Source organism: Cucumis melo, unplaced genomic scaffold (genome assembly GCF_025177605.1).
Source record: "Cucumis melo cultivar AY unplaced genomic scaffold, USDA_Cmelo_AY_1.0 utg001870l, whole genome shotgun sequence".
NCBI lineage: Eukaryota > Viridiplantae > Streptophyta > Magnoliopsida > Cucurbitales > Cucurbitaceae > Cucumis > Cucumis melo.
This window is the reverse complement of record NW_026124822.1, coordinates 1-7,500: the sequence shown is the minus strand read 5'-3', so window position 1 is coordinate 7,500 and position 7,500 is coordinate 1. Positions and strand designations below refer to the sequence as shown.

Genomic DNA, 7,500 nt, shown 5'->3' with positions numbered 1-7,500 from the left:
AATGTGGTTGTTAATGGAGTTGAAGTTACCAAATTCTGAGGAGTCGGTATTAATTTATGCCTAATTGCTCCACATATAGTTCCTCTAACCATATTTTCTAAACGAACTAGAGCCAATCCGAATTGATCTTGTAAGAGATCCGCAACAGAACGAATCCGTTTATTTTTCAAATGATTCATATCGTCAAGTGTACCCATTCCAAATTTAAGTCCAATCAAATGATCTGCAGCTGCCAATATATCTCGCTGTAACAAAAATGTATTGTTCTCAGGTATATCAAGATTAAGTCTCTGGTTCAGATTTCGTCGACCAATCCTTCCTAATTCACATCTTTGTTGAAAGAATTTCTTTTGTAATTCCTTACATAAGGATTCAGAAAATACCGGATCTCCGCCTACACAAGAAAATTGTTGATAAAACTCCAAAATGGCATTTTCTTTTGATCTAATTTTTTTTTTTCTCCTTATCATTCAGGAAAGACAAAAAAATTTCAGGGTAGCAAACATTCTCGAGAATTTCTCTTAGATTCGAACCCATAGCTGATGATAGAACTAGAATAGATATTTTCTGTTTCCTACTCACACGAGCCCATATCCTTGCTTTTCGATCAATCTCTAATTCTAATCTTCCTCCCCAATCAGATATTATGGTGCCGGTATAGACCGAAATTCCGTTATGGTCCAATTCTGACCGGTAATAGATACCGGGGCTTTGCAATATTTGACTGATGACAATTCTGTATAGTCCATTTACTATAGAAGTTCCCAGGGAATTCATTAGAGGAATGTTTCCAATCAAAATTGTTTGTTCTTGCATATCCCTACGGGTTTTCCAAATTAATCCTGCGGATACGTATAATTCAGAAGAATATGTGAGTGATTCATATACAGCATCTCTTTCTTTTATCAATGGTTCTACCAATTTATATGTTTCCACAAATAATTGAAATTCAATTTCTTGATCTGTATCTTCAATTTTTGGAAACTTAGAAAGTTCTTCTGTTAAGCCATGATCAATGAACCTACAAAACCCTTCAAATTGTATCTGATTAAACGCAGGTATTGTAGACATTCTCTCATTTCCACCCCCAAGCATTTTATTTATTTCCCATTTATAAAAAAAATCCCATTATTTGCTTAAAATGGATCGATCTAGCAATGATGGAATTTATATTATGTTTACTGAATCACATGAAATTTTACCTAACTTCATAGGTGTAATAGATGTAATGCATGAAATACATATGAACGTAGGAATAAAGAGACTTTGATACTCAAATTAAATTGGAATTTGCAACAACTACAAATGAATTGGTAAATTCTATTTAGAATTATGGAGTTTTGTATAAAATATCTATATCAAAACAAAAGTGAGTCAATTTCTACCATTATTATGATATTCCAATCGGATTGGGTACTATAAATAGATTCGGGATTTGATCTGAAGAAACAATATAGAATTTTTTTTATTTAACAACATGGAACTTTTTCGTAGATTTCACTGTTAAAAAAAATTCGCATAGAAGAGAGATATTTTACCTATACCTATATTTTTTTTAGTAGAATTCGTAGAATGCGATTGAAGTATGTATAAGGACTTGTATTTATTAATAAACATGTGCAGATATATATATATAGTTAGTTATATATATCGCCTCCTTTATTACAGTTCTATGGGGAACATCACATGTCGTACTCTATCAAAAATTTATATTTTCTATTTAATGATAATGAAAAAAAAATTCTAAAAACAGAATTCCGAACATTTCCTATAAACATCTTATATATATATAAGATATTAGATTTAGATAATAGTAATCGTTTATGTTCTGGGGTTTACATATACTCATAATCGCTATTAAAATTGTCATTAATAAGGATTTTTTTATGGTTATGGAAACGAATCAATACGGATGGATTAGTAATGATTAGTTATCTATCAATTTTTATTTATTTAGGTAAGGTATCCATTTTTGGATTGTTTTCTTATATCATTAGGGAAACCGAATTTGCAATTTCAATCCAAGAATCATTTATGAATTCACAGTCAATAGTTAAAGTTAACGGTTCCCATTTGTCCTGATTTTTTGCTTTTGTGAATGAAAATCCACATTTTTTTTTCAATAGAAAAAGCAAAGTTTTGCGGTTTTTCGTTTTAGATATTGTGTGTTGTAAGATACTATCTATCTAAGAGATAGAGCCAATCCAATATTTTGTATCGTTTTGGCGGCATGGCCGAGCGGTAAGGCGGGGGACTGCAAATCCCTTTTTCCCCAGTTCAAATCCGGGTGTCGCCTCAGCAACAAACAAAAGAATCAAAATACCCTCTTCTGTTTTGCTGATATAACTTTATCATTTTTTTTAGAAGAAAAGCATCTTTAGATTTGCTTGATTCTAAGCATCGTTGGGGTTCTCTAAAATGTTATAAATCCTTGCGTATAGGTTTCGTTTCCAGAATTTAGTAGAGTAATGAAAAATAATCGTTAAATCTTGAGATGATAGCCCTTCGACTACTAATGTAGTGTCTACTCATTGGGTCTTGAATTAGGGAATATAATTTCATTTTTCCTTACGGAAAGGAGGAAGATACTTGATATACGGACTCATGAAAGTATCTGAGTACTCGAGCATTCAATCAATATTATATTGAATGAATAATTGGCTTTTTTTTTTATTTTAATCTTAAAAAAAGAACTTATTTCTTTTCGATAAGCTCTAACCACGCATGTAATAGGCCATCCCATCTTCCGATTGTCTCTATGAAACAATCGGGGGGACAGTAAAAGATTAGATCAAATGAGAAAGGAATAATAGTAGGGTTATGTGATAGATACTATCTTGATTCTCTATTTTGAGACTTTTTACTTAATGTAATGAAATGCAGGACAACAAAAGAAAGACTAGGTCTTATTATTCCTACATGTTACTAACATTCTTTTGATACTTCCAAGAGTTTTTCTGCCTCTTTTATTTATTTGTACTGAATTTTTTCGATTATACTAGAAATCATATAATAACTTGGGATAATTCGATTTTTTGTATTGTTTCATCAATGGTGTTGTGCCCGAATCTCTTTTTGACTATGCGCTAGTGATTCCACTATTATTAGTGAATAATAATTATTAGTGAGCAATAATGGAATAATTCTTTTATATTCATAGAGATAGGGGACATAATTCACATGGATATGGTAAGTCTCGCTTGGGCTGCTTTAATGGTAGTCTTTACATTTTCTCTTTCCCTCGTAGTATGGGGAAGAAGTGGACTCTAGAAGTACTACTAATTGAAAAATAAAACTGTATTTGTTTTTGGTTTATTTTATAGATCGTTCTGCAAAACTTTTTTTTCTTTTATTTTGAAAAGTAAAAAAAAAAAGAGTTCGGATTATAAGTTTTTAAGTGGATCCATACTTTCAACACGAAAGAACATAGACATAGTGGTTGTCCAATGAGATACTACGCATAATAATATACTACCTCATAATAAGATAGTACCTCGGGGTAGCCACCCACATATTACGTGCTTACCACTTCTTTTATTTATTATTATTAGTATTTTAGTTATTTTCAAAATAGGATTTTTTCTTGTTTTAGGGAACTCATTTCATATCATGCTTCAAACGTTAAATAAAAATGGGGTTTGCTAATTCTTTTCGAAATCCGAAGATAAAAAGTTCCCATGGAACCGAACTCCTGGATCATCTGTCAACTGCTCAATCAATTACTTCTTTCGAATGCTAAAAAAAAATTAGTGGCCTTTCGATTATTTGATTTCAGATTCATTCTAATCAACATGAATTATGAAGCAAAGAAATAGAATTGGGGCCACTATGTATATTAGATTAATATTACATATATGTAATTGATATGATATCTATATATAAATAGAAAGATATATATTGTATATTCATCTATATTCAAATTGATCGATATTCAACCTCTATTTTTATAGAGTACAATTTTATATTTATACACTTCAATAACAATAATAGATAGTATGGTAGAAGGATTCATATATTTCTTTCTACCATACTATCGGATCTTATCGAATACTTCTCTCGTAGAATACTGATAATTCTAGTCCGCCAATTTCATTTAAGACGCGAAATTTTAATGCTTTTCATTTTTCTTATCTTCAATCATTGATAAGAACTAAAACGTCAAGGTTAATTCAAATTAATCACTTTGACTGATTGTTTTTACGTATATTATAAGTAAAAAGGCGGTCGGAACTAGAATGAACAGTGCAGTAGCAATAAATGCGAGAATATTTACTTCCATAATATCATCGTTTCATTTTTTATTCGCAATAACTCGGGATTTAATCCCATAGAGATGATAAATGTTTCGCTTGTAAATTCAAGGGGATGCGTTGCATCTCGATGATATCGAATCGTATTAAAATATCATGAATAACAATATCGGAGCTATCAAATCGATTCATCGTCGAGAATTGAATAGTATAACATAGGAAGATCTTTTATCCATACCGAATTTAAACAAAATGGGATTCCTGATGCAATCAAGAATTTCGTTACTTTTTTTTATTTATAATTTTTTGCATTCTTTCTTTTCTATAATCTACTGCCCTCTTATTCAATGCAATCATCTGATGAAGTCTCATCAGACTACCTTTACCCTTACATTGTTTATAAACAAACTCAAGCAAAGAATAGCAGCGAAATTCAAAAAAGGAAAAGGAGGTAGGTTCGAACTAAACTCCTTCCTTTTTTTGTACTTATAAAATCTTCTTAAAAAAAAGAAATAAAAACGAAACTTAAACTTTCAAAAATTCTTAATTACCTCACTAAGAGAGATAGATGGGATCCTTGTTTGTATTAATATCCTCTTTCCTTGAATTAGTAGTGGGACGTATATATCAAAAGTTAAGTGTTAAATTTTAATAAGATAGATTATTTCAAATTCAAATTAGTAATTGAATTTACTAATTGAGGTTACAAAAAATCGGAGCCAGAACGGATATATTTTGCTTTCAGACGAAAAATTAGATCAAAGTTTACTATGTAAACTTTATTTTGTATCGTCCAAATTCCCTTTATGTATGTGCTTTCCGGAAACGTATAGTACTCTATTTCATTAGAAAAATCGGGCGTAATCAACTAGACCCAGTACGCCTTCGAATCCTGAATATGATGCTACCAATAATTGTGGTAATTCACATATGGCACATATGTCTTTCTCCCATCAATTAGTACTCGTTGAAGAAATCAAAATTCCCATATTTTTTTGTTGAAAAATGTGGAAAAAAAATAAGAGAGATCCCGTTTGGAATAAAATTCAGTTATGTTATTTGTTCTCTCTTTCACAGGAAAGGAAGAGATTAATTGATGTATTTTTTTTTTTATTGGATTTGGATCCATCGGGACTGACGGGACTCGAACCCGCAGCTTCCGCCTTGACAGGGCGGTGCTCTGACCAATTGAACTACAATCCCAGGGAAATAAAGTGTACAACATATGTTGTTGATTTAATTTCCTTCAAACCTTTCTATGTAGATTTTTGATTCGAATTGTCATATTCTACCAGACAGAGACGCGAGTAATAAAGTAATAGATTGATATGCGCGGAGACATGGACTTTAGTGTGAGAAGCATGGATTAATATTTATTTTTTCGTTATTGTAAAATTGATTGATTATCAATCTGTCAATGAATAAAAAAAGAGTTTTTTTTTTTATTCTTTCATATCAAGTCAAGTATTTCTGTAGAAGGACAAATAGGTTATATCATTTTATGGTGGATACGCGATATATTGGGCCGAGCTGGATTTGAACCAGCGTAGACATATTGCCAACGAATTTACAGTCCGTCCCCATTAACCGCTCGGGCATCGACCCGGGAAGAATCAATTCCAAGCTTGTTGATAATCCATGATCAACTTCCTTTCGTAGTACCCTACCCCCAGGGGAAGTCGAATCCCCGCTGCCTCCTTGAAAGAGAGATGTCCTGGACCACTAGACGATGGGGGCATACTTGCCCGAACTGCCATCATACTATGATCATAGTATGAATAGTTTTTTGAAATTGTCAATATAAAATAAATATAATGGACTAATATGATGCAATTCGACGTATTTTTCTTTCTTTCATTATTCCATCGAAATTTTTTTATTTGTGATTTCTATTTATGAATCGTTCATTCTAATCACCATTCCCCATATAATTCTATATAGAAATTATTTTATTTTAAATTGCATTTTTTTTTATTTATTTCATTTAAATAATATACATAAATTTGCAAATTGGAATATATAGTTATATTACTTATATTATAGAATATCAAATGAAAATAGTGATTAGTAGTGATTAGAGGAAACCTCTAAAATAAACAAAAATAATAAATATTAGAAAAAAAAATATTCTTTTTTTATTTTATTCTTTTTTTATTTAAATAATACGAAGGCTAGTACCCTTCGGGAATTGGTCTGCCATATGCTATAAACAGGATTAAACTCCATTTCTCATACTTTCACTCATTGATTCACTCATTGTTAAGATTAGGTTAGGTATATTTCGATCTCACACTAAGCCAAGAAATTAAAAAACGATAAATTTTGAAATCTGGGGATAGGGATCAACAAGTTATTGAAAATTTTTTTCTCGCCAAATAGAATTGCTTTATCAATGATTCGGTGAATGTATCTATGTTCAATTCGTGTGTGTACATGTATGAATCAAATTCATTTCGTTAGGATGGGGCTCATCAATTTAATTAGGGATCGGTCGTATGATGAAACAATTCATTGCATTGATCAAATCCAATATCAAAAAACTATTTTACCTATACTCATTAGATAAATCCAATTTTTCGTTACTCAATGAGCGACTATGTAGATAAGATATATTTATGTACATATCTTATTATTTATAATTTATAATAATTATATACACTCAACTCATCGTGGCTAGTGTCTGACTCAGAAATTGAATCAAATAGGCCTTTTTAACTCAGTGGTAGAGTAACGCCATGGTAAGGCGTAAGTCATCGGTTCAAATCCGATAAGGGGCTTTGGCTTTTTTCATAAAACTCCAGCCGTAGTATTCATATTTGATTGAGGGGAGAATAGACGACATATTGTTTTTTTTTTTGTAATAAAAAAAGTACAAACCCTATCATTTTAATTTCATTTTTTTATAAAAAAGTTATCTTTAATTATACCAAGTTATTATTATAATGAATAATATAATAGTAATTATAGTTAGAAACTCAAAATTAGAAATTATATAGTGACACATTTTTTTATTATTTTGATTCTAGAATTTCTAATTCTAGAATTTATATATTTTTCTTATTCTATAGAATATATAAATTCTATTATTTTATTCTAGATTCTATTCTAATCCTTAGAATAGATTCAAATAATCTATCATGATTCTAATGACTCATCATAAGTTGTTTCCTTGAATTCCAAAATATTCCTATTTTTCATTATTCCAATCAATTATAAAGATTCGAAATCAACAAAAAAAAAAATAAAAAGT

At 30.4% G+C, this 7,500-nt stretch overlaps 1 non-coding gene across 1 annotated transcript; it reads left to right on the top strand.

The window, feature by feature from the left end:
* The first annotated feature begins 6,955 nt into the window (after positions 1–6,955).
* Positions 6,956–7,027, top strand: TRNAT-GGU (transfer RNA threonine (anticodon GGU)). The gene has a single exon. It is a non-coding gene; the product is annotated as a tRNA-Thr (tRNA).
* Positions 7,028–7,500: the final 473 nt, after the last annotated feature.